Source organism: Octopus bimaculoides, chromosome 10, assembly GCF_046866305.1.
Source record: "Octopus bimaculoides isolate indiv1 chromosome 10, ASM4686630v1, whole genome shotgun sequence".
In the NCBI taxonomy this organism is placed as follows: domain Eukaryota; kingdom Metazoa; phylum Mollusca; class Cephalopoda; order Octopoda; family Octopodidae; genus Octopus; species Octopus bimaculoides.
In genome coordinates, this window is record NC_142937.1 from 41,016,589 (window position 1) to 41,029,348 (window position 12,760).

The following is a 12,760-nucleotide window of genomic DNA, read 5'->3' on the forward strand; positions in this document are numbered from 1 at the left end:
TATAAAAGTAACTTATATATATATTGTTCCTCTCACTAACTCTAGCCTATTTCAAATCACATCAATGAGTATGTTCTTCTCATTGTCTCCTGTTTGGAACCCACCCATCCCATCTTGTCCAGAGACATTGCAACAAGATAAATACCCTCTGTCAGTCACCATAACTTGAATGTATCGCTTCTCTGGACACTACACATGTAGCAGCTGCCCACAAGATTCTTCGTCATCATTCTAACAATAGCTTGGGTCATCTTTCTAAATTCATTACTTTTACCACTTGTGCACATACTTATAAAATCAAAAACTACACCACAGCCCTGGCCTTCAGAAACAGTTTTTCATACTCTGAATTGTTAAAGCAAGGAATAAACCGTGTCACATTACTTCTTTCTAAAATTCCATCCTTCCCTAAATTTGCCAACATTACTCCTGATGTGCCTATATAAACTTTCCTCTTTATGGTTCTCTTATTGTACACTTTTCCGTCTTTTTGTGTTTTATCCAGTCCCTGTACTTCTAGCCTTTAATGCTGTCATTTTGTACCTGACTTATAGCTGCTTTCTGTTCCCTCGTTTAACCTTTTCTAATGAGCTATAATGCACCTCAACACTATGTACAATAAGTCATTATTATTATACTGTTTTGTTTTACATTATTTCATCCTAGATCCAGCTTCTCTTATTGCCCTGTCATGGCTCTTCAATCTTTACAAGTTACCAAGCAATCTTATTAATGTATTGTCACAATAAATTGCACCTAGTACACTCTGTAAAGTGATTGGTAAATTAGGCTCAGATAATGTAAGATCAAGAAGACCCTTCAGTTTTGCCAAGGCATGACAACCTCTAGTGCTGGTACTGTGACAGAACGCACACAGTACACACTATAAAGGGATTGATGTTAAGAAGAGCATCTAGGATTTAGACATGCGTGTGGGATGTGGTCATGTGAACCATCTAGAAGGGCAGTAATTTCAAATAAGAAGTGACACAGACTGTGACAATCTAGTCCCTGCCAGCACAGAAGATGGACTTCATTACCACAATCACAGTTTTGGGTTGGATTGTAGTGGCTATGGATGATGGTGGTGGTGGGTATATTGTCTTTTAGTCATATGGTAATTAAAATGCTAAGTGTTACATATTGTCAAACAAGTCATTTGTACTTTTGCATCATTTATACAAACACACGAGTCGATGTTGAGTTCTCTTCTAGATTTTAAGCTAAATAATATCACCACGTTTACAATCGCCCCAACACCATCAAAGTGCAGATTGGTGACCAATATCAGCATTCACCACATCAATTCCTCACCATAATATCACTATTAGCACCACTGACATCAATAAATTAAATATTACTAAACACATGAGTATGAAGGACCTAATTTTTATGTTGGATTATTGTTCCTATTACTGGAGTAGGAAACTAAGGTTAACTTCATGCAGTATACTATGTGAGGAATAGAACAGTTTTGTGTCACATTCATACACACTGAAACTAGTGTAGCTACAAGGTGAAAGGTGTACATAGGGATGATGATAACGATGGTGGTGATGAGAAAGAAGAGGAGTAGAGTAGAATGAAGAGGAAGATATCTTTCTTTAAATATAATTTACAATTGCCTGTTCAGATCACATAAGATTACCCAATTACATGAATGACCTACCTATCCATGATGATTTTTCATCTGTTTTTGAGGTTATGCGTCTTTGAGGAGTTGAGTTAACTCTGAGTTCAAGCAAAATGAGTGTGTCTTCATAGGTCGAATTTTGTATACATGATAACTTTATCATCAGTTATATGACTATACGTGTTTATTTATAGATTTTCTACCACAATTTGTAAACTATACTTAATTTGTTATACTCAGTTAGTTCCAATGAGCCAGTCACCAATTCATTGCATTAGTGATGCCATCAGGGTCAAGGGCATGTCTAATTTGATAAAGAACAAATATCACAAGAGACAGCCTTCAAAGAGCATCTAGTTTTTGGTTTCATCACCAGTACACAGCCACACATGTGAACACACATACACAAACTCAATAGGGTTCCATATAGTCTGTCAGCCAAATTCTTCTCATAAGATATTGGTCAACCCAAATCTATCATAGAAAGCTATTACTAAGTACTGAGGAAATCTATGACAATGATGCTGCATGTTTAAAAGTAAGCTATATACATATATATAAGTATATATATATATATATATATATATATATATATATATATATATATAGTTTAAATTTACAGAAAAACAAAAGACGAAGACACGTGTAGGAACAACAAGAAAATGTATTACATTTTGAACCTATACTCTTTGACAGAAAGGAATAAGAAACATCTACTTTTCCATGCTTGCATTGGTGAAACAGGAATTATTGAGGTAGTGTCAAGACAAAGGTCACACAAACAGAAACGTACACATATTTACATGGCATGCTTCTTTTCAATTTCTACATAACCAATTCACCTCCAAATTCACCACTAAAACCACGTAACTGCAGAGCAAACTTCTTTACACAGCCATGCCTACACCTTTATTAAATGCAAATTCAAAGTTGACTTTCATAACGCCTCTTTGTGTGCACTTCGAAGAGAAGTTTCCAGAAGATGGAGTGCAAGAATGGTCAGCTTTTATTTTCTTCAGTTGTGACTTTGTGTGTGTGTGTGTGTGTGTGTGTGTGTGTGTGTTACATCACATAATATTTTGGAGATTATTTACAAAATACTACTTAGCCAATGGTACAGAGAAGATGCAACTAAAGATGTCGATTGTATCACATTTCACTGGAAGATAATAAACACGTGATTAGCTGCAGCCTCACCACCCCCCTGCCACCTCATCCCCACTTCAAATGTTGCTAAGACCTTACCTGCCAATGTAGCATGATGTAGTTGCTAAAATATACAATGACATCAAACATAAAAAAACATATATCTGATGTTGGCGACATATATTCATTTCAACACAGGGAATCTTCCACCAAATGCAAACATAACAGGCCTAGTGAAGTTTGGTTAAGATAGACGAGAAAAAAATATGCATGATCATAGGAAGTCAGTTGCCCTGCCAATGTGAGCATTTCTTTTAGAATTTGTGAGAAGGAGAATATTTATAGGCAATTGCATTTTAAGCCTATTCTCTACTCAGGTTCCATATATTTATTTGCATAAATCATTAGTTAGGCTTGGTTATGCTAATAACTTGCCTAAGTGACAATCTTGACAAACAGTGATTTAAAGGTAAAGAAAATGGCCAGTGTACAAGCTCATTGCAAATACAATTTGTAAGTAGAATGGTAAAAATATACAAGAGATTTTCTAAAGTTCAACATGGTTATCTAAATTTCAATGACAGAACTTTGTTAGAAACCACCTCTTTCTGTTGAGCCAGAATTCACAGAATTAAAAATAAAACCTAATGTATATATGGATATATGTGTATATATGTATTTATACATGCATGTGTGTGTGTGTGTATATATATATATACATACATACATATGTACATATATGTATGGATATATGCATATATTCATATATTATTTATCTTATTATTATATATATATATATATATATATATATATACACAATATATATATACACCTTTATGAGCGTACCGTGTGACTGGCCCTCGTGCCGGTGGCATGTAAAAGCACCCACTACACTCTCAGAGTGGTTGGCGTTAGGAAGGGCATCCAGCAGTAGAAACTCTTCCAGATCAGATTGGAGCCTGGTGCAACCTTCTGGCTTGCCAGTCCTCAGTCAAATCGTCCAACCCATGCTAGCATGGAAAGCGGATGTTAAACGATGCTTGCTGCTGCTGATGATGATATATATATATATTTATATATATGCATGTATATATATATATATATATATATATATATATATATATATATATATATATATATATATATATATATATATATATATGTACATGCACATATTTACACATATTTATAGAAGTTATAACATACATATGCCAAAAAAAACACACATTAGCTTCCTATTTCTTTCTTGTTAATCCGACAGTGTATTGTTTAAAAACCTACATATACATTTAGTGAAAAACTGTAATAATAGCTAATATCAAACTTTATGATCAGAAATATATCAGCCACATCCCATCTCATAGTTACATGCAGCCATCACATATTCTTTCTTACATTAGTGAATAATCTCAGACTCTAGAAACTAAATTATCACCAGGCTTATCAGCTTCACCCTCATTATCTTCAATGGTCATCATTATAAGCAGTTTTTCTATCCATTGTTTTTTAGTCTCCTCCCATACTACTATGGGTCAAACAGTCAGATATTGGTTAGATGGACAGCAAGATTTTCAAACCTCCTGTTGCTAACATGGTACCATTTGTGTTGCTAAGCAGTATTACTAATGAGCTAATTAGCTATCAAACTGACAGAAAAACCTAACGAACAACAATGACAGGAATAAATCCAATGAAGGATAAAAATTCTCTTATTGATTTTTTTTGTAAGACAGTGTGTGTGTGTGTGTGTGTATGTGTGTCTGCATGTATCCTAGAGTCAAACATGTTCAGTTTCTTGTTTTTCTCTATAATATTGTAAAGCTGTGTTACAGTGTCACTAAATAAATGATGATGGGGATGATGGTGCATGGGAAATAGATGGAGTCATTTACTTGCTAAAGTAGCCATCTTTCTTGCTAGTTTTCTTTCTACTTAACTATCTACCTGTATGTCTGCTTGCCTACATAAATTGTTGCTTACTTCAACTATATATATATATATATATGTGTGTGTGTGTGTGTGTGTGTGTGTGTGTGTGTGTGTTTATAACTCAGACTCTGCCAGTAATCATGACAAGAGTTCCAGTTGACCTGATCAACAGAACAGCCTACTCATGAAATTAATGTGCAAGTGGCTGAGTACTCTACAGACACACGTACCCTCAATGTATTTCTCAGGTAGATTCAGTGTGACACAGAATGTGACAAGGCTGGTCCTTTGAATTACAGGCGCAACTCATTTTTGCCTACCAATTGGACTGCAACAATATGAAATAAAGTGTCTTGCTCAAAAACACAACTTTCCACCAGGAATTGAACTAATGACCTTATGATTGTGAGCTGAATACCCTAACCACTAAGCCATGTCCCTGTAACTTAGTGATTCAGCAGAATAAGTACCAGATTAAAAAACAAAATATAACACGGGTTGATACATTTGATTAAAATTATTCAAGGTGGTGTCGCAGCATGGCCACAGTCTAATGACTTAATCAAATAAAAGATAAAAGATTTATGCATTTATATATATGTTTTTTTTACTTGTTTCAGTCATTTGACTGCGGCCATGCTCGGGCCCCGCCTTTAGTCGAGCAAATCGCCCCCAGGACTTATTTAACTACGTTAAAGGTACACGTGTTCGTGGAGTGTTCAGCCACTTACATGTTAACTTCATGAGCAGGCTGTTCTACTGATCAGATCAACTGGAACCCTCATCGTTGTAACTGACAGAGTGCCACGATCATCACTGTTTTCAATTTTGTTCCAATTGTTTTCAAATTTGGTATATAGATTAAGTTTTGCATATTAATTATGAAAATGAAATTCATTTTTCCTATAAATTCATAATTAAAAAGTTATTAGGCTTTAAAATTTGCAAACTTTGGGTATTTTAACCAATCAGAAGTGAGTATTTTACACGAGCAAGTTTTGTTAGCATATTAAGCAAAGAAGCACCACGTGTTCCAAAGCTGATTGTGAAGAACTCTAGTAACCAAAGATGCTGCTCATATGCACAAGGAGTGTAATCACCGAATTGAGTGTAATCACCGAATTGAGTGTAATCAAAAAATTGAGAGTAGTTGGGCATCTTTAAAACATGGAACAAACGCCAGTGTGAGACACACCATTCCATGGTTGACTCTTATCTTTGTGAATTTATGTGGAGGAGATATAAGAAAGATGATTTATTTTATAAAATCCTAGAGTGTATTGTAAACTTTGGTTCTTGAGTTCTTTAAGTAATAAATGACTGTTTTAAGCAATGTTTTGACTGTTATTTCTAGCAACTCCTGTTGGTTTTCTCATAGCTTTTAAATATTTAATTTGCTCACGAATCTTTTAATGTTTTACACTGTTTACTAGTTTAATGTTTTGACATGCTGGTTCCCCTCCTCCTTTCTCCTTTCTCTGTGACAGATGATAGAAGAGGCAGCGAATATGCTCTTTTCTGGTTGGCTGAAAATTCTGGAAATTATCAAATGTTGAACCCCTGCAACATTTTCGCCAAAATTTTCTGGAATAAATGAATAATGACAAATTCAGATTCAGCGTCAAAAATTACATCTGTGTGGTACATTAAAGAATTTTTTTTTAAGATTTCGACATGCAGTGATGATAATCACAAAGATCCAGCACAAGTCCTGAAATTTTGGCATAGGAGGCTAGTTGATTCCCTCATCCCCATCGTTCAACTGGTACTTACTTCATGGACCCTGAAAAAATGACCTTGGCAGAATTCAAACTCAGAACATTAAGCTGGAAGAAATGTCACTAAGCATTTTACCTGATGTGCTAATGAATCTACCAACTTGTCACCTTATATGGCTCTTATACCCAATTTTTCTCTTAAATCATTTACACTGTTGTTCGTACATGCAACATGCTGGTTTCATTTCTTTCTAGCCTTTGCATGTCCTTTGTAGTTACAGTCCATGTTCCACTGCCTGTAGCATAGCTGTTCGTACACAAGCTTCATACAATCTGCCCTTCACTTTGAGGGAGAGGCACTTTGGTGGTAGCTTTTTGAACTTTGCCCAGCTCATTCTTATTCTAGCAGCTATGCTTTCAGAGCATCCTCCTCCACTGCTAACTTGGTTACCTATGTAGTGGAAGCTATCAACTACTTCTGAGGATCCCCCTGAACGTTTGAAGAAATCTATATTCTGTACATTATTAGTGCTGATTGAACCTGTACATTTGACATACAGAAAGACTACTTTCTCTGTTAACCTTTCTGTGATATCACTACATCTCTTATGTGCCCATAGTTTGCACTTGGCATACAATATGGAATTTCTTCCTACACCTTTTCTCCATATTGAGCAGGACCATCTCACTGAAGGGATTAGTACCTAACCTGTTCCTAATTACTAGGACTTTGGTCTTTGCTAAATTAATTCTAAGGCCCTTTGATTTTAAACTTTACTGCAATACCTGAAATTTCTTCTCCATTACTGATAGGGATTCAGCTAAAAGGACAAAGTCATCAGCATAGAGAAGCTGTGAAGGTCAGACAGTCAGTCTTAAATTCCTTTGTTATAGCCTGGTGGTCTATGATAAACAAGAGTGGGTGGAGAACTGATCCTTGGTGAACACCTACTGGAACACTAAATTCATTGTTATACTCATAGCTGACTTTCACCTTACTGACAGCATCTCTGTACATGGCTTGTATAGCTCGCATCGACCACTAATTTATTCCTAGCTTCTGCACCAACCACTTGAAAAGAGAGCAGGGACCTAGTCAAAAGGATTTCTCATGTCCTCCATCATACTCTTGTTCCTTTCACCTACCAATCATATTCTCTCCTTTTCTTCTCCTTGGACACTTGACCAAATATACATACCCAGATTATTGAGTACTCTCTACACTAGCACTGTTACCTCTCTCACCCACTCATTTCAGGCCTTCTTGCTGTCATCATCTTTTCTCTTCTATTCCCCTTTGCAGTTCGTATATCAATAGATAACGGAGTACTTTTTACATTCACGGTCTACAAAGTTCCCCCAAACCCCTTTAAACCTGTCATGCCAAAGACTTAACAACCCTAGTGTTGGTGGCCTAAGAAAACACATCACCTGAATTGGTTCAGTATTTCTAGAAGCTTGGACTGGTTGTATGCCATTGTCTCACATTTATTCCACACACACACACACACACACACACACACACATATGCATGCATACATATACATACATCCACAGGAAGGAGATGAGAGCAGAGATGGCTAGATAGAGAGGTGGTGGTAGTAATGGTGTCAGCCATTATCTATAACACAGAATCATCAATCACAGTGTGTTTGTTGATTATAGTTTATTATGATATTGTGTTACTGATTTTGTATCTTGGTGGAGATAGCAATGGTAGTAATACAGAAGGTGGTAAGGAGTGTATATAGTGGTGTAGTATATCTTTTTGTATTGATTTGTAGAAAACAAGTGGTGCATCACTAGTGTAGGGTTCATCTTATAATAGTGTCGGTATATGTGTAGTGTTAGTCCTAGACTAGTATTGATAGTAATCTAGATTTAGTGCGGGTGTAGTGTTTATCTAAGAATGATATTGAGAGATTTGTAGATTTGATGAGAGTCTAAGTGCTGGTGTTGAGGTAACTGTAAATTTGGTATGAGTCCAGTATTGTGTGGCGCATGTATAAAGTTGTAGTGAATGTAATTTTGATGTGTACATAGTACCAGTATTTGTGTAGAGTTAGTGTATATTTTGCATTGGAGTGGATGCTATTTTACTCAGAGTATGACATATTGATGATGTACACAAAGATGTGAGTATCTGTTAATGTGAAATTGCATGCGTATATAGTGGATATATATATATATATATATATATATATATATATATATATATATATAATATACATGATAACATAAATGTAGATGTATGTGTGAATGTGCACATATGTACCAGTAAATAGCATAGCTTTTATATGTATACAGATTGGAGCCTGGTGTAGCCATCTGGCTCGCCAGTCATCAGTCAAACCGTCCAACCCATGCCAGCATGGAAAGGGAATGTTAAATAACGACGATGATGATGATGATGATGATGATGATGATGAATTGTTATGTCTGGAGAAGCAAATCAGTTTGTTTAGGTAAAGACTTGTGTATGTTTGTTATACAGTATGTATACACAATTGTGCATATATATGTATATACAATTGTGCATATATATGTATGTGTTTATGTGATTAGGCATTAATGTAAATCTATTTTTATTCAAATGTGTTTTTTTTTTATGTATGCTAAGTATTTGTCTCAGGGTGTGTGTGTATATACACACATATACTCATACACACATGCATATATATATATATATATATGTGTCTGTGTGTGCATCTGTGTGTGTGTGTCTGTCTGTTCATTGATCCATGAAAAATTCTAAGTCCATGCATAATTGATGGTTTGTTAAGCATTGATGGGATTAAATTCACCCAGAGTTCAACAGAAAACAACTAAGTACTAATTTCTATGCAACAGTCACGTGACCTACACAACCGACCCGTCTCTACCAAGCTATGGATGAACTCATCAAAGTCACTTATCAAAATTGCAAACCTCACAATACAGACATAGAAAATGGTGACACATGAGACAAATAAATGTAGTGGAGGTGTGCAGTCTGATATGTAGGCGGTGTGGGGTGGAAATTAATATTTTAATGGGTCCAGTTTTTTTAATGAATGAAGTGAGGTGTTTTAAGATCTCTGCCTGCATGTGAAGCTTTGAAAGAGAGTTTGTGTGTGTATGTGTAGGTGTGTGAGCGTGTGTGTGTGTGTGTGTGTATGTTTTATATTTACACACACACATACACACACGTGCATATACATACATACAAATATACATATATATATATATATATATTTCACTTATTGGTTATGCTGACAAGAGTTCAGAAAAGATCCAGTACTAGCACTTGTAAGAAACGCTGGCTTGAAAAGTATGGTGATGGTTCTCTGCTCTAACCCTGGTGGTCTAGAAATGTCACATCCAATAGGTTTCATGAAAACCTGGAATGAAAAAAACCATAAGAAGAAGTTTAGGAGGGAAATTCATCTATAGTTATAAGCCATGCATAAGGGCCAGAGTCTCTTCACAGTGTAATAGTAACTACCCTACAGAGTGGTGTTGGGGCTTGTATGAAAGCAGAAAGAGGTTGATGTGTGTGTAGAGGAAAGGGGACAGAAAGTAGGGATGGAGTAAATGCCCCATCTTAAAACCATATGTGCTTATGTATGTGGGTCTCTAATAAGTTAGATGTGACAAACCTTGTGCTGAACTGTCAGACTGTACTGGGTGGAAGTACTGATGGCAGAAGCATTAACATTGATAATCATGGTGCAGTCCACCAGTATCCTAGTACAAACTTTCTTTCATGTAGGCAAGATTGGAAAATCTCGCCTTTGCTGTTTAGGTAGGTATCCAGGTGAAGAGAGTTTTTTAACCTAGTTCTTTTCTTCTCCAGGCACAGCCTACTCCTTCTACTGTTATTGAAGTAAGTTTTACATCTTTCCAGTCCCCTCTTTCCATGACATTTTGTTTCAATCACCATAGGGCTACAGCATTTAACTGTTTCTGGATCTTAAAGAAGGACTTGTGGTTGTTAAATCGGGTCCTGAAGGAACCTTCTGTCATGACCACATATTTCTGTACAACGTTCCACCCATATACGGCAGACTCTGTGGTGCACTGGCCATTAAGTAGACATGTGGTGCACTTGCCATGAAGTGGACATCTGATATTACTTCTATCAACATATTCAACACATCTGTAGAACAGTGCTTTTATTACACACTGGACTGTTAAAAGCATAGTGGAAAACAATTCAGTTTCTGATATGGAAATTAACTTTTCAAGAGAATTCAAATAAGGTTTTATAAAACTGAATATATCTTCATAAGAACAACTCTAGATTATTCATAGCAACTTTTATCTAGTCTATCTTGCTAGGTGGGTGTATGTGCATGTTTGTATGTATGTTTTATATATATATATATTTTATATATGTGTATATATATATATATATATATATATATATATATATATATATATATATATATATATATAACCTACATGTGTGAGTGTGTGTATGTGCACATGTGAATATATTTAAGAGAAAGCATGGCTGAGTTGTTAAGAAGTTTGCTTCACAATTGTCAGTTGTTGGGTTTGATCCCAATAAGTGGCATTTAGTGAAAGTGTCTTTTACTATAGCCTCAGATTAACCATGCATTGTGAATGTCATTGTGTTGGCATAAACTATATAGCAGCCCAAAACACATGCATGCACACACACACACACACACACACACACACACACACACACACACACACACACACACACACACACACAAAGTTAGCTAAGGGAAATAAGGGCATGAACTTAGAAACTTGAGATAGATGGTGATGTACTGGAGGATGTATTTTTATCTTTTATTTTTCACTTGTTTCAGTCACTGGACTGTGACATTCCTGGGGCACAGGAACGTCTTGAAGGGTTTAGTCAAACAAATCAACCCCAGTACTTATTTTTAAAGTCTGGTACTAATTCTATTGATCTGTTTTGTTGAACTACTAAGTTACAGGGATGTAAAGAAACTAACAAGCAGTGGAAGTGGAGGAACAGAGGCACACATATATACATGATGGTTTCTACACAGGCTCTGTATGCCAAATTCATTCATGTGGCATATGTTGACCCAGGGCTATAGCGGAAGACATTTGCCCAAGGTACTGCACTGTAGGAACTGAACCCAAAATGACATGGTTGTAAAGTGAGCTTCTTCGCCAAATAATTATGTACGTAGTAAAATTTTCAAGGGACTCATGTTTACTTCTTTTAGTTAAAGAAAGAAAAGAAAATCCTGGTGGCACTTGGAGAAATAATGTTTTTACATTTTAGCTATCAGCTTTATTGGTTTGGGTCAAATTTCATTATTAGATCAATATTCCAGCTTTTGTCTCTTAACCTTATTATGGAACATGTTTTCAAAGAACTTAAACATGTGGTCCTTAATGTTGAGAATGGGGATGTTTACGGCTATATTAAACAACACATATCAAGCTGCTATGTTGAAGTTCTCAATGACATTTTTACTGATAGGGTGGTGGTAAAATCTGGACAAGGACAGTGTTAAAAAGAATTTGACAGAAATATTTCTAAAAAAGAAATTAAAAATAATTGTCAGTAATTAACCGAGTTTTTGTTTTATTGTATTTACCAACTTAATTTGATTGTAATAACTAACTGTGCTTTGATGTATGTATGTGTGTCTTGCTATGAATTTATATGTGCCTATATATGTATGAGTGTTTGTGCATGTTGCATCGTAGTGAGTAGATTCAGGGAAAAAATAAGCCATAATAGTTTTGAACAATGTACAAACATAGGTGAGAGCACTTGTACACACACACACACACACACACACACACACACACACACACACACACACACACACACATATAGTGCTCCAAACAACTGTATGTATATAAATGCCATTTGAAATCTTTTACAAACACAAAGTACAAATTTAGAAATATATATATGACAAACTAAATTTCAACATAAACTTTAAAGATGTTAGGTTTTAATGTTGGTTCTTAGACAGCCACAAAAGATTCTATAGAGGAACTTTATAACAATAATAAACAATAATAAAACTATTTCAGGACTTGGTATAGGTCTCACCAAAGCTTCGGCTTCTTTGTAAAAGTTTATAAGACTGAGTGATGAGGTATTGAATTATCAACTGTATGGTTGTCATATCTGTTATAGGAATTCCGTGGAGGCGCAATGGCCCAGTGGTTAGGGCAGCGGACTCGCGGTCATAAGATCGCAGTTTCGATTCCCAGACCGAGCGTTGTGAGTGTTTATTGAGTGAAAACACCTAAAAGCTCCATGAGGCTCCGGTAGGGGTGGGTGGGTGTTGAACCCTGCTGTACTCTTTCACCACAACTTTCTCTC

At 35.8% G+C, this 12,760-nt stretch overlaps 1 protein-coding gene and 1 long non-coding RNA gene across 7 annotated transcripts in view; one reads left to right on the forward strand and one right to left on the reverse strand.

The window, feature by feature from the left end:
- LOC128248895 (uncharacterized) overlaps window positions 1-12,760 on the reverse strand; it is a 201,687-nt gene that overhangs the window by 126,302 nt on the left and 62,625 nt on the right. For 3 of the 6 annotated variants that reach the window (XR_016243398.1, XR_016243399.1, XR_016243396.1), the window contains one exon: window positions 9,707-9,806. The exons of the other annotated variants lie outside the window; for them this stretch is intronic. This is a non-coding gene — a long non-coding RNA (uncharacterized LOC128248895). The remainder of the gene's footprint in view (window positions 1-9,706; window positions 9,807-12,760) is intronic. 6 annotated transcript variants of the gene reach the window in all.
- LOC106881299 (uncharacterized) overlaps window positions 1-12,760 on the forward strand; it is a 233,516-nt gene that overhangs the window by 57,873 nt on the left and 162,883 nt on the right. The gene's annotated exons all lie outside the window — the stretch shown is intronic.